The sequence below is a fragment of the Zingiber officinale genome, chromosome 8A (genome assembly GCF_018446385.1).
Source record: "Zingiber officinale cultivar Zhangliang chromosome 8A, Zo_v1.1, whole genome shotgun sequence".
Taxonomy (NCBI): Eukaryota; Viridiplantae; Streptophyta; class Magnoliopsida; order Zingiberales; family Zingiberaceae; genus Zingiber; species Zingiber officinale.
Window position 1 is genome coordinate 119366669 of NC_056000.1, and position 23549 is coordinate 119390217.

A 23549-nucleotide genomic window follows, 5' to 3' on the forward strand; every position below is an offset into this window, starting at 1 on the left:
ACTCAGAAATTATAATTCCAACACTTGTGCGCTCTCAGTTGTAGTTTAGCTTCTTTCTTTTATCCTTCATCGTTGTACGAGGCTTCTCCGCCTGAAGGAGTTTCTTTAAGTACGATCATCTTCCTTGGATTAACAACCTCCCCGGTTGTAACCAAGTCAATCCCGGTGTGCCTCGTTTTTCTGATTTACTTTCTGCCTACTTTAATTTACAAGTGTTAGTTTAAGAGTTCGAGAAGAGTGTTTTTGTTTTTGTTTTATAGGGCTATTCATCACCCCCCTTTCTAGCCGGCCACAACGATCCTACACCTTTTACATAATCAAAACCCGGGTTCAATTGTCTGATGCTTCCCACACCTACAATCTCCTCATTTTTGATTATGACAACACGATTCAAAGTTAAGTAAAACATAACAATAAAAAGCATGAGCATAAATACAATAATTTGTAAAAAAAACTCCCTTATGCTCCCCCTTTCATAAAATTATATTTAACTCTTAACTTTCAACTTTTCTCTCCCCCTTTGACATATATCAAAAAGTGTTGGCATTTCGACCCACAAAAACTGCTTTTTGTGTTGTAGAAACCTCGAAGTCTTGCCACGGATCTATGCGAAGATAAATAAAATTCATGTACATGTTTGTTTATCCTAGATCTACCTTAGATCTACATGATAAGAGTGTTACTCTTGTCACGATACCCTTCGCTTATCCCGCTCGTCCAAACGGTTGTCGGATCTCGTAGAGTGTTAAGTGTACACTCCTCTACACGTATCCACACGGACAAAAGGTGGAGAAAAACTACTTAGAGTGTGCTAACACCCTTGAATGGTTTCGGTAATGGAGGAGAGGGAGAGAACAAGAGAAGAGAGGAGGAAGAAGAAGAAGTTACAACAAGCACAAATGCTTGCACTAATGTGGCCGACCACATAAAGGAGGGTTTAAACCCCCATGTAATACCAAGAGTCATGGCTCTTTGTCTTCCTCATGAGGTGGCACACTATGATGTAGCCTTGATTATGTGGAACACCATCATTGGCCGACCCCATGCCAAGTCAAAATGAGGTGGCATTTGGTCAAGTCAAACTTGACTCTTCATCTTCCCTCGCAAGTCAAGTCAAAATTGACCTTTTTATCTCCCATGGTTGATCAAATCTAACCATTGATTCAAGTCAATTTTTTTAATGAATCTCTATTCATTGGTTTAAATTGACTCAATGAATCATAATCTAAATTAGACTCATTCTACACATGAATCAAATTGAGTCCAACTCAATTAGTCTAATTTGGATTACTCTTAATCCAATTTGGTTCATCACATGAACCTAATTCTCTTGGTCCATCATATCAACCTAATCTCCATCTAATTGCCCATTGTGTGTGACCCTATAGATTCTTGTAACGTTGGCAATGCTCCTAAACTTATTTAGAAATATAAGTAATGAGCGGTATCTAGCAACACATCATTACTACCCAAGTTACAAGAATGTTGAGATCCAACATCACCGTTGTGACTACTAATTGTGACTCTCACAATATGTGACAATGTCCTTCTATACTTGACATCTAAATTGATCAATTGAGGCATAGACCGTGTCATTCTCTAATCAATTTATGTCTTGAACTCCAAGTAGACTCACTCTAATCAAATGAGCTCAATATCTCATATTGACTCATTTGGGCATGGCCATGCACTTAGTGGTCTCACTCTATCAAGAATCATGATGTCACTCCCGTCATATAGGAGGGATAGATCCCATCTACATCACTCACATCCCTCCATATAATTTGTTACATAGCCAGTAGTCGCCTTTATAGTCCACCCATTTACGGGTTACGTTTGACGAAGCCAAAGTATGCAACTCCTTATGTAGGGAACCATGGTGACTTCAAGTCCAAGGACTGATAGTCATACTAATAGTCACATGAGAAAGTATATGCCACTCATATAACGATCCATGATACTTTCTCATGGCCGGTCATTCAGTATACATTCTCCAATACATACCCATGTGTCAACTTGATATCTCTATATCCATGACTTGTGAGATCAAGTCATCGAGTTGACCTACATACTAGTCTCATCGTATTAACATTGTCCCTGAATGTTAATACTTGACTCAGAATGATTAAGAGTAGTGTTCTCTATATCATCTCATTATCGATTCAACCAATCAATTGATATAGATAAGAACCTTCTACTCAAGGACGTTATTACACTTAGTTTTTTGGTACAAAAACAAGTAAGTATAATAACCATAATGAAATGTCTTTATAAATATATAGGAATATGATACATTGAGTCCATACAACAATCATCACATGATTGGCTCTAGGGCTCTCACTAACAATCTCCCACTAGCACTAGTGCTAATCAGTGTAGGGTCTAATACCCAATGACCTAGTGTGACCATCATGCTTTCTCTGTGCCAAAGCCTTGGTCAAGGGATCAGCGATGTTAGCCTCTATGGGTACTCTGCAAATTTTCACATCTCCTCTATCGATGATCTCTCGAATGAGATGGAAGCGTCGTAGTATGTGTTTGGTCCACTGGTGTGAGCGAGGTTCCTTAGCCTATACAATTCCTCCATTGTTGTCACAATAGAGCTCTATAGGATCGACTATGCTAGGAACCACCCCAAGTTTAGTAATGAACTTGCGGATCCAAACTGCCTCCTTTGCTACTTCTGATGCAATAATATACTCGGCTTCTGTTGTAGAAGCAGCAACTGTGTCCTGCTTCGAACTCTTCCAGCTCACAGCACCACCATTCAAACAAAACACGAACCCAGACTGTGATCTATAATCATCCTGGTCAGTTTGGAAGCTGGCATCACTGTAATACTTTACAGCTAGCTCGCCATCGCCTCCATATATCAAGAAATATTCTTTAGTCCTTCTCAAGTACTTAAAATATTCTTGACCGCTATCAAGTGATGCTCACCTGGATCTGACTGGTATCTACTCGTCATGCTCAAAGCATACGAAACATTAGGACGAGTACATAGCATGATGTACATGATAGATCCTATGGATGAAGCATAAGAGATCTTATCCATGCGGTCTCTCTCCTCTCTAGAAGAGGGATTTGAGTCTTCGAAAGACTCACAACATGTGACATCGGCAGAAATCCTTTCTTGGAATTCTGCATGGCAAACCGTAGTAATACCGTGTCAATTTATATACTTTGACTTAGGCCAAGCAATCTCTTAGATATATCTCTATAGATTTTATACCTAGAATACAGGCTGCTTCACCTAAGTCCTTCATTGAGAAACAATTCCCCAGCTAAGTCTTTACAGACTGCAGCAAAGGGATGTCATTTCCAATAAGTAATATGTCATTCACATACAATACAAGGAAGACAATTGTGTTCCCAACAACCTTCTTGTAGACATAGGGTTCATTTTCATTCTTGATGAAACCAAACTGTTTGATCGCATCATCGAATCGAAGATTACAGCTCCGAGAAGCTTGCTTTAACCCATAAATGGACTTATGCAGCTTGCATACTCTGCCAGTATGCAATGGATCTACAAAACCCTCAGGTTGTGTCATGTACACATCCTCGAGCAAGTTTCTATTCAGAAACGCGGTTTTGACATCCATCTGCCAGATCTCATAATCATGGTATGCTGCAATAGCAAGCATGATCCGAATGGACTTAAACATCGCTATTGGAGAAAAGGTTTCATCATAGTCAATACCATGAATTTGCTTGAAACCTTTAGCTACCAAACGACCCTTATAGGTATGCAAATGCCCATCCATGTCAGTCTTTCTCTTAAAGACCCACTTACACCCAATGGGTTTGACGCCTTTAGGTGGATCAACCAAAGTCCATACTTGGTTGGTGTACATGGATTCCATCTCGGATCTTATGGCCTTTAGCCATTTCTCAGAATTTGGACTCATCATAGCTTCCTGATAGGAGGTAGGCTCATTCTCAACGAGCATAACGTCATCATGGTCAGACAAGAGAAATGAGTATTTCTCAGGTTGACGACGTACCCTATCAGACCTGCGAAGAGGTATGTCTACTTGAACTGGTTGTTGTTCCTCAACTCCTTGAGCAACAATCTCATCATCCATAACATTTTGTAGTTCCAGTTCAACTTCCATCAAGGCTTCAGTGCTATGGTCCATATCTTGAACTTCTTCAAGATCGAACGCACTCCCACTAGTTTTTCTAGAAACAAAGTCCTTTTCTAGAAATACCCTAGTCTTAGCCACAAACACTTTGTGTTGACTGGGAATGTAGAAGTAATATCCCTTCGTTTCCTTGGGATATCCTATAAAATAGTATTTATCGGATTTGGGTCCCAGTTTGTCCGAGACTTGACGTCGAACGTAAGCCTCACAACCCCAAATCCTCATAAAAGATACCTAGGCATCTCTCCCAGTTCATATCCTATATGGTGTTTTTATCACAGCTTTGGATGGAACACGATTAAGTGTGAAGGCTGCTGTGTCTAGAGCATATCCCCAAAAGGATATAGGAAGATCTATGTGACTCATCATAGACCGTACCATATCTAATAGGGTACGATTCCTCCTTTCGGATACACCATTCCACTGTGGTGTTCCAGGAGGAGTGAGTTAGGATAGAATCCCACACTTAACTAGATATTCACGAAACTCATGGCTAAGGTATTCTCCACCTCGATCTGATCAAAGTATTTTAATACTCTTGCCTAGCTAGTTTTGTACTTCATTCTTGAATTCTTTGAACTTTTCAAAGGATTGTGACCTATGTGTCATCAGATACACATAACCATATCTACTGAAGTCATCAGTAAATGTAATGAAATACCTATAACCACCTCTGGTAGTGACATTGAAAGGGCCACATACATCACTATGTATAAGTTCTAACAAGTCAGTTGCTCTTTCGTTGTGTCCACTAAAGGGAGTCTTGGTCATCTTGCCCAGTAGGCATGACTCGCATGTCTCATATGATTCAAAATCAAATGAGTCCAGCAAACCATCTTTATGGAACTGGGATAAGCGATTCTTATTTATATGACCTAAGCGACAATGCCAGAAATATGTTCGGTTCATTTCATTTGACTTGAACCTTTTGGTACTTATATTATAGATGGGGTTCTCTAAGTCTAGAATGTAGAGTCCGTTCATCAGAGGTGCACTATAATAGAACATATCATTTAAATAAATGGAACAACATTTATTCTTTATTATAAATGAAAAACCTTTCTTGTCTAAACAAGAAACTGAAATAATGTTCTTTATAAGAGCAGGCACATAACAACATTCATCTAATTCTAGTACAAACCCAGAGGGCAGAGATAGATAGTAAGTTCCTATAGAAATAGCAGCAACCCGTGCTCCATTGCCTACTCGTAGGTCCACCTTGCCCTTCGTCAATGTCCTGCTATTTCTCAGTGCCTGTACATTAGTACAAATGTGAGAAGTACATCCGGTATCTAATACCCATGATGAAGAAATAGAGAGATTGACTTCTATAACATATATACCTGAAGTAGAAACCTCATTTCTCTTCTTCTTAAGATCTTCCATGTACACTTTGTAGTTCCTCTTCCAGTGCCTGGTTTGACTGCAGTGGAAGCAGGTAGCATCCTTGGCAACCCCTCCTTTAGGTTTCATTACCTTTCCTTTGCCCTTGGCTTAGGACTTTCCCTTAACTTTAGGCTTGCCCTTGCCTTTATGTTTTTGCACCATCAAAATGGAGTTTGGATTTACCTTCTTAAGGTTGAGCTCAGCAGTTCTCAACATGCTTAACAGCTCAGGCAATGGCTTATCAATTTCATTCATGTTGTAATTCATGATAAATTAACTGTAGCTCTTTGGCAAGGGTTGCAAGATCAAGTCAGTGGCCAGTTCTTGGCCAAGTGGGAATCCCAACCTCTGTAGGTTCTCTATGTATCCAATCATCTTGAGTACATATGGACCTACGGGAGTCCCATCTTGCATCTTGTACTGAAATAGTGCCTTAGAGATCTCGAATCTCTCGTGCCTTGCTTGTCCTTGATATAGTTGACGAAGATGTTCAACCATATCATAAGTAGTCATCAACTCATGTTGCTTCTAAAGCTCAGAGTTCATAGTTGCGAGCTTGAGGCATGACACATCTAATGCATCATCTTGATGCTTCTTATAAGCATCTCGGTCAGCTCGCGTGGCAGTGGCAGGAGGTGCCTCGGGAATGGGCTGCTCCAGGATGTACAGTTTTCTTTCTTGTGTGAGAACGATTCTCATATTCCTATACCAGTCTAGGAAATTAGCTCCATTGAGCTTGTCCTTTTCAAGGACAGAATGCAGGGAGAAAGTGTTCGTGTTTGTCGACATGGCAATCTCTAACATAAATAAAGCAAAGAGTAAATATCATATTTCATTTATCATTTAATTAGGCCTTTAACTAAATGATGCTCCCACTGAATTATAGAACTTTTGTAGAATCAAGTCATGAATGTGGTCAAACCACACTGCTAGATTCATACTAATGGGCTATAATTCACGCGGGACAAGATCCACATCATACTACACCTTGAGTTAGCTTTGGCTAAATTACCCAAGACTTAGTATGATCGGTAGATAACTAATTATCAATTACATCTCTATGCAATTCTTGTTTATATGATCAAGATCCTCATTTATATTAAAACTTGAGTTAGCTTTGGCTAAATCACCCAAGATTTAGTATAAATGTGATTTTTATCCTATCTTCCAACCGTTGGAAAATGCCTATAGTTATACCTGATCAAATTGAGTTAACTAGTTATACTCAATCTAATTGAGTTTGTACTCACCTAAACTTTGATAGGAAGGACCAAGATTGTCCCTCCACACCCTACCAAGATAATATACATTGCTCTACTTTGGCAGATTCAACAACAACAAATGATCGAGGTAGTGATGGGTATCAAAACTTGGTAGGCATTTTGAGTTGTCTTGATTAAGATCTAATCTAATCATGAATGTGTATCATATACACATTAAGGCACTAATTACCCTACATTAGCATGCATCACATACACACAAGCAATCATATATACTGATTAATTAAATTGTGATGAGGTCATGACCCTACTACGATATTCTCAAGCCAATGAAAAGATCAGATTGTCAACCTAAGGTCAACGACTTCTCCAAGCGCCTCCCTTTGACCGCCATATGTTGAAATCACCCTCCTCGTAACTCCTTCTTGTGTAGACCTTCCACCGCTTTATTTTGTACATTACAAATATGAAACTCGAGTTACATTTGAGTCTAAAATCTATTTACAATAGGAACATAAGAAACGAGGCACGACGCGCAGGTCGCATATCATATACAGTACGCACAACACAAATAATGGCGCGTAGGCCATATTATGAATTACAACACAATTTTTATCCAATAAAATTGGGGTTTTTGGGTCATGAACATCAAAATATTATACATAATTCTAAATTATGTATTTTACATAAATTTCTATAATTTTACTACTGTTTTTATCAATTTTATGAGTCACAACTTCCCGGCGATCCCGATTAGCGATTTTCGGGCACGATCGCGGGACAATGGCCCTTGCGGGGTTAGGGGCAGCACCCCTACTCATGAAATGAATATCGCGAGTGCCCCATCTTGATCTAATAGTGCCTTAAGCCACTGTCCCAAAACAGTTTGGGCGAGATCTTGCTATTTCGGAAGATTTTTCTTGGTAGTTGAAGCTTACAAGTGTCCAAGCACTTGTTGCTTCGCCTCTAAGAGAAAATTACTCACAAAATCCATAAAAATAGTAAACTTACAGAAACTTACAAATCTGAAACATTTTCAAAAAAACAAATACAAAACATGTACACGCTTTATACGTGGCTCTGATACCACTGTTGGCATTTCGAGCCATAAAAACTACTTTTTGCGTTGCGGAAACCTCGAAGTCTTGCCATGGATCTGTGCGAAGATAAATAAAATTCATGTACATGTTTGTTTATCCTAAATCTACCTTAGATCTACATGATAAGAGTGTTACCCTTGTCGCGATGCCCTTCGCTTATCCCGCTCGTCCAAACGGTTGCCGGATCTCGTAGAGTGTCAAGTGTACACTCCTCTACACGTATCCACACGGACAAAAGGTGGAGAAAATCACTTAGAGTGTGCTAGCACCCTTGAATAGTTTCGGCAATGGAGGAGAGGGAAAGAACAAGAGAAGAGAGGAAGAAGAAGTTACAACAAGCACAAATGCTTGCACTAATGTGGCCGACCACATAAAGGAGGGTTTTAAACCTCCATGTAATACCAAGAGTCATGGCTCTTGGTCTTCCTCATGAGGTGTCACACTATGATGTAGCCTTGATGATGTGGAACACCATCATTGGTTAGCCCCATGCCAAGTCACAATGAGGTGACATTTGGTCAAGTCAAACTTGACTCTTCATCTTCCCTCTCAAGTCAAGTCAAACTTGACCGTTTTATCTCCCATGGTTGATCAAATCTAACCATTGATTCAAGTCAATTTAATTTAATGAATCTCTATTCATTGGTTTAATTTGACTCAATGAATCATAATCTAAATTAGACTCATTCTACACATGAATCAAATTGAGTCCAACTCAATTAGTCTAATTTGGATTACTCTTAATCTAATTTGGTTCATCACATGAACCTAATCCTCTTGGTCCATCATATGAACCTAATCTCCATCTAATTTCCCTTTGTGTGCGACCCTATAGGTTCTTGTAACGTTGGCAATGCTCCTAAACCCATTTAGAAATATAAGTAATGAGCGGTATCTAGCAACACATCATTACTACCCAAGTTACAAGAATGTTGAGATCCAATATCACCTTTGTGACTACTAATTGTGACTCTCACAATATGTGACAATGTCCTTCTATCCTTGACATCTAAATTGATCAATTGAGGCATAGACCGTGTCATCATCTAATCAATTTATGTCTTGAACTCCAAGTAGACTCACTCTAATCAAATGAGCTCAATATCTCATATTAACTCATTTGGGCATGGCCATGCACTTAGTGGTCTCACTCTATTAAAAATCATGATGTCACTCCCGTCATATAGGAGGGATAGATCCCATCTACATTACTCACATCCCTCCGCATAATTTGTTACATCGCCAATAGTCGCCTTTATAATCCACCCATTTACGGGTGACGTTTGACGAAGCCAAAGTATGCAACTCCTTATGTAGGGAACCATGGTGCTTCAGGTCCTAGGACTGATAGTTATACTAATAGTCACATGAGAAAGTATATGACACTCATATAACGATCCATGATACTTTCTCATGGCCGGTCATTCAGTATACATTCTCCAATGCATACCCATGTGTCAACTTGATATCTCTATATTCATGACTTGTGCGATCAAGTCATCGAGTTGACCTACATGCTAGTCTTATCGTATTAACATTGTCCCTTAATGTTAATACTTGACTCAGAATGATTAAGAGTAGTGTTCTCTATATCATCTCATTATCGATTTAACCAATCGATTGATATAAACCTTCTACTCAAGGACGTTATTATACTTAGTTATTTGGTACCAAAACAAGTAAGTATAATAACCATAAAAAAATACCTTTATAAATATATAGGAATATGATACATCGAGTCCATACAACAATCATCACATGATTGGCTCTAGGGCTCTCACTGACAAAAAAGAGAGAAGGTTGGTTGACAAAAGAGTTTTTACTTTGTTTACTTTGAAGCTCCCCCTGAAGGGTAGCACTTTGCTAAACTTAGATTTGAAAATAATTTCTTTGAAAAATATTTAGCTAAATTAGAAATTATTTGAAAATACTTAGCTTTTTAGAAAAAAAACTTAACTAAATTTTAGCTTTAAAAATAATTGTTTGGACAAACACTTAGCTAAAAACTTTGTCAAGTACTTGACTTTCAAAAGTAGTTGATAAAAACTTAGCTTTAATACTTAACTTTATAGAGGTTTTTAAAAAAAGGCTTAGTTAAAAGTACTCAGCTTAAAAAAAATTGATAAAAGCTTAGTTTAAAAGATAGCTTTTTTTTTTTAAAATAGATTTTCAAAAAGCTTAGCTTTAAAAAAGATTTTAATAAAAACTTTAGCTTTAAAATTATTTTGATAAAACCTTAGCTTTAAAAATATTTTCTTGTAAAAAAACTTAGCTAAGTAAATAATTTCTTTGAAAAAAATACTTAAAAATACTTTAGCAAATACTTAGTTTCTGTCTTTTAAAAAAAAATTTTATTTTTCTTTTCAAAAATATTTTGAACTTCCTCTTTCAGAAAAGTTTATCTTTAAAAAATTATGCTTTAACAAAAAAAAACTTAATGTCTTAACCTTCCGTTCACTCCCCCTTAATTAATGGCAAAAAAAAATTTTAGGGTCCTAGAGTCCAAGCATGTAAATCCAAAACATAAAAATTATTATTTATTTTTCTAATTTTTTATAATTTTTTATCTCACCCATTCTAGGTCATCAAGCATGCTCATCTTATGAGTATGTGTGAGACGGAGTTAAGTTAGGTTGATTTTATCTTTAACTTTGAAAAATATTTTTAATATTGAAGTATATTTCAAAAATAATTTAAGTTAAATTTGGATTTTAAAAGTAAAGTATAAGTTTGGATTTGAAAACATATACGTTTGAGTAATTTGAATTTTTAAAACTTTTTAAATAATATTTAAAAAGAATTATGATTAAGATTTTGAAAATTAAATCATTTGAAAATAATTTACCTTGATTAAGAATTTTAGAATTAATTGAAATTAATTATACATTTAAAATTAATTATGATTTGAAACTAATTAACTTTTTGAAATTAATTATGATTTGAAAATAATTATAATTAATTAGATTATTAATAAAAATAACTTATTTTAATTGAATTAATTTTTAGTAAACTTAATTGAGTTTAATTAATTTGGGTTTGGTTAACTACTTTAAACGTAGGCCCATCTCACCCTTTTCTAGATTTTCAAGCAAGGAACCTTAATAGTTTTGTGAGATGGTTAATTTAATCTTCAATTTAAATTCCAATCTAAGGATTGATTTACAATTGAGTTAGAATAAGGTTTTACAGTTAGTCAATTAAATATTTATTTCAATGATTGACTTCCAGGCTGTGGCGAGGCACTAGACCTTCTTGGGTATGAGATCATCCACCACTTCTAGACAAAGCCTTTCAATGAAATTGGATATTTAATTTCCTTTCTGAAACTACTCAGTCTAACTAGTCAAGTGTGAATCAAGCCTAGGTCCTTATCTATCCTAGTCTAAGCATGAATAATAAAAAATAGTAAATCAAACATCAGACAATTCTATTTTATGATAAAAATGATCTTTTTATTGGCTCCCCCCGGATCATAGTCTCGATAAGGTCTATCAAGATAATAAATATGATCCTTGGGGATCGAATATTGACCAAGTCCAACTTGATTAATCAAGTTTGACTTGGGGACCCATGCTTGGACTAAGTTTTTATTTAATCGTTTTACTATAAACAAATAAGATCTAAATTTATGTTTAGCCTTAAATACAAGTCTGGATTGGTTGTAAACGACTCTTTGTTTTTCAAGAATCAGATTAAGATTTTTGGAACCCAAGGTGAACCGTTCCAACGTGTCCTTAAGTTCTTTAACTTGAGTTTTCAAATGAGAATTTTCTTCCTCAAGTTGTTGGACTTAAGTTGAACTTCCATTTTGAATTGGCTCAGTCAAAGGACTTAATTTAGTCTCCTCCTTAAGGATTACCTCCTTTTGGAGTGACTTGACCCAGACGTTGGATTTGGCCAATTTATTTAATAAATATAAAACTAAATTTTGTAAATCATCTACGTTAGTACTAGAAATTAGAGAGCTTACAATGTGATTAGGCCCTTCAGAAATGGATAATGATTTATGGCTTCTCTCGGATTCGGCTTCCAATTCGCTCTCGATATCAGACTCAGACTCTATTTCGGCAATGTACGCTTATACAGGTAGAGCAAGGTAGCTTGCTTGCTTGTGTTCTTCTTCGTGGGAATCATCAGAGGACTTGGACCACGTTGCTTTCAAGGACTTCCTTCTTCATTGCTTCTGGTTCGGACAGTCTGGCTTGTAGTGCCCCTTCTGGTTGTAGCCGTAGCATGTAACTTCAGACTTGACCTTCGTTTTCAATTGAGTCACCTTCTTCTTTTTTCACATTTTTCGTACCAATTTTACGAGCTTGACAGTAATTTCATCATCTTTTGAGTCCGATTCATCTTCAGACTTGGGTTCAATTCTGCGTTTTGCTTTTGGTTCTCGCGTTATGCTTGTTCTTGCAATCAAAGCAATACGTTTCTTGACCGAGTGTACATTAATTTGTTCGTGTAACTCAAATTCTGAAAATAGTTCATCTAATTTAATTAATGAAAGGTCCTTGGATACTTTGTAAGCATCTACCATGGATGTCCACAAAGTATTCCTTGGAAAGGCATTGAGTGCATACTTGATTACATCGCGGTTTTCTACCTTCTGACCGATTGCATGAAGACCGTTCAGCAGGTCCTGAATCCGTGCGTGAAGTTGGCTAGCCGACTTCCTGCATTTTTATGTTATACAATTTATTTAAAATCAAATCATGCTTACTTACCTTCGTGTCAGAAGATTCCTCGTGTATCTCGATCAACTTTTCCCATAGTTCTTTCGCGCTTGAGAAAGGACCGACTCGATTCAGTTCTTCTTTCATCAGCCCGTATTATAGAGTTTAGGTAGCTTTTACATCAGCCTTAATTCTTTTTCTAGTTGGTGCATCCCATTTTTCGTACGGGATGAGGACTCCATCTTCGGTGGGATAAGAGAATTCCGTCTGGATAATTATCCACATCTTGACTTGTGTCTTGAGGTGGTATTCCATTCAGCTCTTCCAGTATCCAAAGTCATCGCCTGTGAAGAGGGGCGGGTGAGCAGGGCTATATCCCTCTTGGTAGGCCATTAAAGATCTAGCACACAAAAGAAAATGAGAAAACTTGTTCCAAGACTTGGTCTTGGATTAGTAGTGCGGGATTAAGAAATTAAATATATGAACTTGAGTGGTGTTGCACCGGCTTCGAGAGAAAATTTCGATTGTGATAAAACAGATCAGAAGGTGATAATTTTACCAATTTTGATTACTCTGAAAAATTTTAAAAAAATTATCATGAAAAAATTACTTGAATGGTGGTTTCACCGATTCGAAGCGACCCTGTTCTGATACCAATTGTAAGATCATAAAGAGCTAGAGGGTGTGTGTGTGTGGGGGGGGGGGGTGAATAGCGCTTGTGGATAATTCGTTCATTTTGTAAATACGTAGCGAAATACAGAAGTAAACTAAAAACAATCGCTAACACTTTTGGTTACTTGGTTCAGAGCTTGTGTCGACTCCTACTCCAAGGCCCGCGATCGTTGATCGCTTTCGATGGGCAATCACTATAAGCTCGAGAATCTTTATAACTTGAAGTACAGTTTTAATGCAATAAATGAAAGTATACCAACTACTTTTCAGATCTTGATGGTAGTGCTTTTGGTCGTCGGAGTCGCATTGCTTGGTAGCCAGAGTTACGCCGCTCGGTAGCTAGAGTCGCGTCACTCAATTGTCGGAGTCACATTACTAAGTAGCAGGTTCGTCTTGTAGAGCAGTGCATAGTAGAAAGATCGCAATTAGGAGTGTATTATGAATCAATTCGTGACCTTCTTATATAGGGCCGTTAAAGGCACCATCAAGATCCTTGGAAGGCGCCTTCAGCTAAGCTCTAATCCCTGAGTTCGCGGAATCGATGAGCTCTGTTGTGTTTGCTACTTATCCACCCGAAGGTACCTTTAGTGTCCTTGGAAGGCGCCTTCCATCAGCTCTCCAAGGTGCCTTCAGCATACTTGGAAGGCGCCTTTAGCCCTACTTCCTACACAACCGCAGCCAAGGCGCCCGAGGCACCTCCAATAGACCGGAGGCACCTCGAACACTGTTCATCCAAGCATTCTCTTGTGTAAATCTCTTCCTGCAAGGCATATTAGTCTACAAACAAAGTATACCCTGCAAAACAAAGTTAGCACAATAAAATAAGATAAATACAAGTATTTTATAGTCACTGGACTGTTCGATTTTGACTTCAGATTTCGCTCCGGAAACCCTAGGTCGAACTGACACCTACTGTTCCCTCACCGGGGAACGCGTCCTCACCTACTCCTCTTAGGAGAGTTTACCTATTGCCAGACTGATCCTCCAGACCGATTGAACTTTTGCTCAGTGTTCGAAGCTTCCGGTCTTCATGCTGGGCGTCCGCTTCACGACCCGTCCAGACTTCCACCCAGTTCGTAATATCAGGATTTCAACCTAGAGTCCCCGACTCTAGGATTTTTGCCCAAGCCTTCGATCCGCCAAGACTTTCCGCCTAGAGTTACAACATCCTAGGACCTAGGGTTACTACCCCATAGGATTTTCCACCTGCCTAACCACAACTTGGACTTTTCCTCACCTAGGGTTACCGCCCCTAGGAGCTAGGGTTACCACCGCCTAAGGTTTTCCACTTTACTAGAATCCACTAGGACTTTTGCCTAAGAACACTTAGGACTTTCCTGTAATTTCATTCAAACTTGTCAGATCACAAGACAATTTAACTTTGGACCCTTTGACATACTCAAAACCTAGGTTCGATCATCGGATGCTTCCCGCACCAACATAAATGGTGTAAATATTTAGATGTGTGGGATTTTATCTTTATGTTAAGGTTACAACTAGACTGGATAATCAGAGGATCCTTAGTGAAAAAGTATACTCATTCAACCAGACATATTATACCCTTAGTGACAAAGGGCATCATATTTACCCACTTTCTAGAGTCAAAAGATCTTAACATAGAGATTAATTCTTATTAGGACATTCTAATTGAAGTGGATACTCCAGTGCCACTATTAGGAAGTGCCTATGTAATCTAGGAATGTATGACTAGGGGATTCTAGTGGTAGGGATTTTCTCTTAACCGGATTTCTTAGATACCTCTTTACTTAATAGCGTTAGAACTTGGGTAGACTCCCCGATGTGACTTTCACAGGATTATACCAAACTCTAGTTAGGAGCCCTACACGACTATAAGCATAGAGTTAGGTCATAGAGTTAGGTAGATGAACAATGTATAGAGACATTAACTAGCATTATAACGAAACTGAAATCCTAGAATCTATCATCATTCATTCACCCACACTTAATTTCTCTCTCTTTACTCTTTACTCTCTACTCTCTCTCTATCTTTTCCTTTCTCTTTCTCTCTATCGTTTATGAGCCAACCTTTGACTGTCTAGATAATTCACCATGTGAAGTTAACTAGTGCTTAATCAATAGTCCCTATGAGATCAATATTTTTATTACTGATGACGTAGCCATGCACTTGCTTATAACCATGCTTATCTCTATAACAAAAACTTGTTATTCTTCTGCAAGTACACAGTTGTTGTCAAGTAATAAAATATTGATCCTACGAGGACTAGTTATAAGCACTAGAGATCTCTCATAGAGAATTAGCTAAACAATTGTTGGATGCAAGTTATGGCCTAAGTAACGAGAAGTAAGACTGAGAAGAGGAAAGAGAGAGAGAAACTTGCTTTGGAAAATGTTCTAGAGGTTTGATTTAGGAAGTTAGATTCATTACTGACTCTCTCCTGCAGTGGTCAAGCCGTCATGATATTTGGATTAATATCCCTTGCTATTGAATAGGAATGATTCCTATGAAGTTCGATAACGGGTCACCCCTATTACAAGGACCCTTCAGTCATAAATCACAAGAATGCACTCATACTCAATAATCATAGAGATAAAGATAGCAATTTCATATAATTCCCTACTTCCTTATGGGGAATTGCTTCTCCCTTCAAGGTGATGCCCTAGACGTCTGGAAATGGGTTATCCCTATCACAAGGGCCCCTTGGTCATATAATCTAGGGCATCCCCCTATGGGATCAACAATTCTACACAATAATTTAATCAAACATGAGAATTAAGCTTAAACACAATGCATACATATAAAATCAAATAGATACAAAGCATGATAATGTCATCTAGATAGAAAATTGGAATATCCATGAGTTCTTACATCAATCCATATCACAATTACTCCCTTAATCCTAGAACAATAGATCTACTCTATGGCTAGAAGAAAAAGATCCAAAGACATAATAATTACAAGCATCAAAACCCAACTAGAAGAAGAAGGGAAAAGAAACTTATCCAATTGCGCAGAGTGAACTTCAGATCCAATCCTTTGTATCTGAAGTCAATGAGGTGATGGAAATGGCTTTAGATTGATGAACAAAGCCTTAGAAGGATGTAGATCAGCACTAAGATAGATCTCCCAAAGGGAGAACCTTCCTTCCTTGAAAAAGGGGAAGAGATCCCCTTATATAGTGTGGGGCACGACCCGTTCCACGACCGTGTGGCATCCACATGGCCAACTTCTTCTTGGCATAGGTTAGGTGACAAGGCTATGTCTTTCTTGTTCTCTGGACAGGTGGCATGGCTATGTGGGATCACACTACCATGTCTTGCTTATTCTCTAGATGAGTGGACCGACCGTGTGGGATCACATGGTCGTGTCTTACTTGTTCTTTGGACGGGTCGCACCGCTGTGTGGGATCACATGGCCATGTCTCACTCCTCTATTTCTTTGGCACATCCGTGTGGGATCACACGACCATTTGCCTTCGTTTACTCTCTGGATCATTTATGAGTGCCATTTTTACCCCAAAAGTAGCTCTTGTCAACAAAAAAACACACAAAGAGAATATATCTAACAAAGAAGAGTAATTATGCTGAATATATGACAAGAGGTGTAAATATACATAGATCAAGAATAAGTAAAGTATGCAAAGGGCAAAGGTGCATCAATATATATATATATATATATATATATCATACCCCAGACTTAAACCTTTGCTTGTCCTTAAGCAAAATCCGTAATCTAGATTTATGTGTAGATGACATATAATAATTCCTAGTGAATCAATATAAATCTATCATATAGTTTCATTGATGAGCATGATACAAAAATTGTTTGAATAGAGCCTAAGTAGAAGTTCTCCGTGTTTAGTGTGATGAGTGGCTTAACTTTCTCAAGTGTCAATCTCTAAGCCTAGTCAATTTTTCATTTAACTGTGTTCCTCATACTTCCGGCGATGGACACTATCTACCACATGCAAGGTTCATCCCCCATAAAAAAATGCTATGCGTCGTCTACACAAGATCCCAAAGGAATGCTTAGTATCAAGAGAAGCATAACATTCATTTCCCCAGTAACCTGACTCAGTCTCAAATGGGTGAATTACTAGTTTCCACTCGCGATAACTATTTTTTATCCTTTATTTTTTCTTTCATTGAATGTTTGCAAAGTATTAAACTTGAACAAACCTTCACTTTTTTTGGGGATTGATTTTTTCAAATGAGCTTGCATGATATGAGTTTTTCTAGTAACCAAAATATAGTTAAGAGGTCACCATAGAAGCAAGAGTACTAGTCCGATTCTATGAATCATGACTATTTTCAGAAATATCTACCATCAAAGTCAAGCATAATGTGAAGAGATCCTAAAACTAAGCTAACATTCAAATTCTTCTAGTAATAACAATTCTCATTTCATGCTACTATGAATAGGAAAACATAGATCAATAGACATATGAGCATACCAAATCATATAACATAAATATCTAGATGAAATGTGCTAGCATTTTACTATGAGGAGCAAGCAATAATGACATGATGATTGATGCAACTAGAAAAAATTTATTAATAGAAATAAGCAAAACTAAACTAAACCCAACACATCCCCCCATAACTTTTAATTGTCCCAATGAAAACTAGAAATATAATATGGAAAAAATTTTGAAGTAAGAGAAGTTACCAAGTGATTAGCTCTAAGACTACGCCATATGCTTGGAAATACTCCTCTATCTAACGCTCACATTCCTCCACTACTTTAAATCCTATAAAACAAAGATAGATAAGAAAAATCAAGTAGAGGATTTGGGCTTATTATAAAGAAAGAAATGAAAACAAGAAATAACTAAAGTCATAAAGAAAACAAGAAAGAAGAACTTGGGTTGCCTCCCAAGAATAGCTTGTTTAAGGTCATTAGCTCGACCACCTTATTAGATTCATCGAAATCTCTCTCTTAGAGAGGTAAAATATTTCAACACCATCCTACCAAGAGCTCTTATTATGGAGAGAGCTTTCAACATAGCAGCTATAATGTGAAGTAACTCTTTCTCCATCTTCATCTTCTTAAAAGTTCTTTCAGGTGGTCAAAGATGATTTAGACTGAGCTTCCAATTTCTAGCCCATGTGAACTCTACACACTCAAAAGAAATAGTGTAACAACACTTGTAGACACTTTCTATTTTGTTTAGCTTTCTTTTTCTATGCGTTCATTGCTGTAAGAGGCTTCTTCGCCTGAAGAAGATTCTTAGTGCAATTCAACTTCCTTGGATTAACAACCTTCCCGGTTATAACCAAGTAAATTTGTAAGCCTCGTTTTTTTTAGTTTATCTCTTATTTTGTTTATGTAAGTGTTCATTTTATTTAAGTTATAAATCCGAGGAAGGTATTTTTGTTTGTTTTTGTGCAGAGGCTATTCATCCCCCCTTTAGTCGGGCGCTGAGGGTCCTAACAAATGGTATCAGAGCCAGGACACTTCAGGAGAACTAACCGCCGATTGAAGCACAGAATCGATGGCCGAACCAATCATATACCCACCAAAGTTTGAGGGGGAGTTCACGAGCTGGAAAAAGAGAATGCAGGTATTCTTTAAAATTGATTTTGAATTGTTTTTAATAATGAAGTTCAGTTTTATAGCACCCAAAGATAAGGAAGAATACCAATGGACGAAGAAGGAGCATGTCGACTACGTGCAAACAACAAAGAAAGTTCCATCTCCTGAGCGTCCTACCACCACAAGATGTCAACCAGATCGACGCCTACAACTTAACAAAGGAGCTTTGGGAAAAGTTCCTTGAGCTACATGAAGGGACGCCCGAAGCTAAGCTCGCGAGACGGGACTTACTTGCAACAAGCTCACCAACCTTCAATTTGAAGAAGATGAAACCATTGCACACCTTCACTCGAGGATTAAGGAGATCATCACTGAACTTTTGAATCTCAGAGAAAAGGTAAGCAACCGAGATTCACTAAGGTATGCTCTTAATGAATTCCCTAGAAATATGAAATGGGTATCATTAATAGATGACTACTATATCTCTAAGGATTTAGAATCTGTTACCTTAGAAGAGTTATTTTCAACTTTTGAAATCCATGAATCGAGATGTGTAGATTCAAAGAAGGAGCTGAACCACAATATTGCCCTCAAGGTGAAGATGGGTGAACTAGATTCAGAATCTTCTTTCGACGATGAGGAAACGACGATGATGGTAAATTAATTTAAAAAGTTATTTAAATCTAGAAAATCTAACCATCTGCAGGGTAGAAAGAGAAGAAAATTAGATGCTACTACTAAATGAAGAAGGGCACATTAAAGACAACTTCAGAGAGCATTGATGAAGGGGGAGCGACATTGGAAGAAAGCAACACTTCAGAGAGAGCTATGGATAATGGGATCGACAAGGTAAGTCAAGTACGATCTCTTTCTCTTGATAAATCATTTAAGTTTATAAAATATTTATCAAAGAATTGTTGCAAGCTAGAAAAATAAATTAAAGAGTTAAAATTAATTCTAGTAAAATTTTGTCCATTAGAAGAATTTGATAAAATAAAATTGGAAAATGACAATTTACAAAATGAAATAAAGAACTTGAAAAATCATGCATGCTTAAATGTTAAAACCCAAAATTATAGTACACTAAGTTGGTATCTTAGATTTCACAGGGGTCAAATTAGAAAATTCTCAAAAGTTATGTACCTCAAAATTTTTGATTAATCCTATAGGAAGGAACCTATATTGGGTTCCAAAAACTTGTATAAATTAAAAAGTTTAATTAGACGTAAAGCTTTCAGCGAGAAAAATTAAATATTTGAATTTCCTTAAGAGGCTTTATCTAGAAAGTGGTTGTTGCTCCAATAAACAAGAAGGCCTAGCGCCTCGCCATAGCCTAGAAGCCAATTAATGAAATAAAATATTTAATTGACTAACTGATAAAGTATTTAATTAAATAATACTTTAAATAGTTACTCAATTTTTTTTTGGTGTTTTTAACTTAGAATTTTATTAATGGCTTAAAGTTTTTTTTGGGGAAATATCAGTTTTACTTTACCAAAATTATTTCTACAAAATTAGTTTTTGCAAAATTAGGAAATTATTGATATTTTTTTGGTGATATCAAAAATATTTTTTACTTTGAAATTTTTAAAAAAATTATTTTAAGTGCCATCAAAATAATTTTCAAAAGTTTCAGAGTTTTTCAAAAACTTGATAAGTTTTTCAAAATGTTAAAAATCATTTTTTTAACTAAAAAATTTCCTATTTTGTTGAAAAATTTAACCCTTAGTTTTTTTTGGTACCCTATTTTTTATGTGATCAAAGGGGGAGAATGGAAGATTAAATCTAGAGGGAGGTAGTTTAACCTTTTTAAATTTTATGCACTTTAATTATAAATTTATTGCTTTTACTTTATGTTAGTTTATCCTAACTTAACTTGGGTTGCTCACATCAAAAAGGGGAAGATTGTTGGTACCCCAAGGTTATTTTGATGTGATCAAACAAGTTACGTTAGGTCCTGTTGTGTTTAACCTTGTGTCTAAGTGTACAGGAACTTAGGAGCATAGGGTGTCAAGCAAAAGATGCAGCTAGCGAGAAGGACGACATGAGAGAGAGCTGGAGGGCTCGATGAGTCTGAGGGACGAGGTTCTGCGAAAGAGTATGCGGGCGGATGAGAAGGAGGCACGTGACATTTTCGAGGGATGAGAAGCCGAAGTGGAAGCTTGCTCGAGGAGAAGGCTGGAAGTTGAGTTTGGGTGAGCCCTATTCTGGATGGTCAAAATCGCCCAAGCAAGCAGAGCCAAAGTTGGAAGCCTGGAGAGAAAGTCAACAAAATGTTGACTTTCCCCTTTGGGGCGGCTGGAACCCTTCCGGACGCCTGGAACTCTTCCGGACGCCCGGAACTCTTTCAGACGCCCGGAACTCAAGTTTTTTCAAGATCGACATGGACTTTGACCGACACATCGGTGATAGAGTTCTATCCCACTACAGGCGCCTGGAACTCTTCCAGGCACCCCGAGCAAGGCTATATAAGCAGTCTTGCTCCCAAAGCTTTACAACAACAAGAAATAGTGCAACAACACTTGTATATTCTTTCTGTTTTATTTAGCTTTCTTTTTCTATGCGTTCATTTCTGTAAAAGGCTTCTCCACCTGAACGAGATTCTTAGTACAATTCAACTTCCTTGGATTAACAACTTTATTGGTTGTAACCAAGTAAATCTGTGAGCCTCGTCTTTTTAGTTTATCTCTTATTTTGTTTATACAAGTGTTTATTTTATATAATTTATAAGTCCAAGGAAGGTATTTTTGTTTATTTTTATGCAGGGGTTATTCATTCCCCTTTAGCCGACTGCCGAGGGTCCTAATAGTAATTCTTGGGACTCTGCTATCTCTACAAAAGTCCCTACACAATGATCCACAACAAGTTCAATTCTTGCAACTCTCATAGACTCAAATGGTTGTGTGGATAAAAGAGGTGATTCTTGAGATGCCACTTCCACAACACAGCTCCATACATATCCTTCCATAGCATTAACATTATCATATACACTGCTGAACAATGCACCGAGATCAATATCATCTATAGGAGAATCAATAACTTCACTTGCAGACTTAAATTGATCTACCTCATCACAATCATCATCTGAAAAATTCTATTTCACTATAATGCCCTGTAACCCTAGGAGGTAGATCTATAAGCATGTTATCCACTACATTATCATCACAATCCTCATCTGAAGAGTTTTCATCTTTATAGATATCAAGAAATCTACATTCAACCCTATTATTACCACAGAATTTGCCAAAGTCTTTATTTTTATTGGTCCCCACTAGCCTTTGTGGAAAAGGAAACCTAAGCAGAGATCCTGGGAATGGTTGAGCTTGTGGCTAAGGTTTAACTTGTTTGTCTAGTGATGGTGTGATCAAACATTGAGGAAAAGATACTTGCGGCCTTTGGACACTTTCTAAAGTAATGGAACTGAGTTTTTATGGTTTTCTATTGTTCTTCTCCTCAATTCTATACGATTCCTTCTCCAAAAGTTCTTCATGATTCATGTCACTTCTCAACTTAATATCATTACACTGTTCACTAGACCTTGTCTGTATAGGAGGGAGGTCATGCTTGAACCATTTTGAAACTATGTTATCAATCTTTGCCTCCAACTGTTTGAACCTCTCATTCTGTGACTTGTGATTTTTCAAAATCTTGGAAGGTTGAACTATATTTTATTTGATAGGCTCTTTTTCCTTCATGGCTTGTACTTCTGAAGTTCTTGGGAGAAATTTCATCCAACTTCTATCTGACCATTCTTGGAGATTCAATGTCACTTGATCAATTAATGTATATGCTTCATCCATACTTTTGTTCATAAAAGAACCTCCAGCTGATAAATCCAATAAACACTTATTTGAGAAAGAAATTCCCCTATAGAATATGTGTAGAGTCAAACACTTTTCCAAGCCATGATGAGGGTACTATTTTTGTAGACTCTTGAATCTATCCCATGCTTCAAATAATGATTCTCCATCTACTTGAGAAAAATTTATGATGCAATTTCTCATGTCAACCGTTCTACTTGGAGGGAAAAAGTGATTTAGAAATTACTGCTCTAATTGTTCCCAACTCGTAATGCTTTGAGGATGGAGAGAATGTGACCAAGTCCTTACTTTATCCTTGATACTAAAAGGAAATGCCATCAATAGAATTACATTCGCTGACACTCCTTCACAGTTCACTATATCACAAAGCTTTAGAAATGTGTCAAAGTGTAAATAAGGGCTTTTGATATTTCTCCTCCAAATTTGTGACCTTGTATCCACTACAACAAAAACCTTCATAGACATCAGTTTTCCACCGGTGTCTATTTCATTTTCGACCGATGTCTATGAAGCCGATGTTAAAAGTCTGCCATTTTAGACATCGGGTTAAAACCGGTGTAGTATCACTTAACGACACCGGTCTTCGAATCGGTTATTAACCGGTGTAGTATCACTTAACGATACCGTTTCATCAACGGTGTAAAACCGATGTAATATTGTATGTTAATAACACCAGTTTTGGCAGCAGTGGAAAACCGATGTAATATGTATATTTTTTAACAACACAAATTTGATTTCCGAAACAATGAAAAATCGACAATAACAAAAAAAAAAACACAAATATTCACAAATTATACAAATATTCTTCATTCAATAATATCCATAAAATACACAAATATTCACAAATTATATAAATAATCTTCTTACAACAATATCCATAAAATATCCAAACATTCTTTTTACATCAAAAGGTAGCTAATAGATATCAAAATCAAGGTAGAGCATTCTTTTAACACATCAAGGTAGAACCACACTTCAAATGTAATCTAGCATGCATTCAACCCACTCGAACCGCAC

The 23549-nt window shown here is 37.1% G+C and overlaps 1 non-coding gene across 1 annotated transcript; it reads left to right on the plus strand.

Moving 5' to 3' along the window:
* Positions 1–22611: 22611 nt before the first annotated feature.
* Positions 22612–22718, plus strand: LOC122013120. Its single transcript, XR_006120461.1, has one exon. It is a non-coding gene; the product is annotated as a small nucleolar RNA R71 (small nucleolar RNA).
* Positions 22719–23549: the final 831 nt, after the last annotated feature.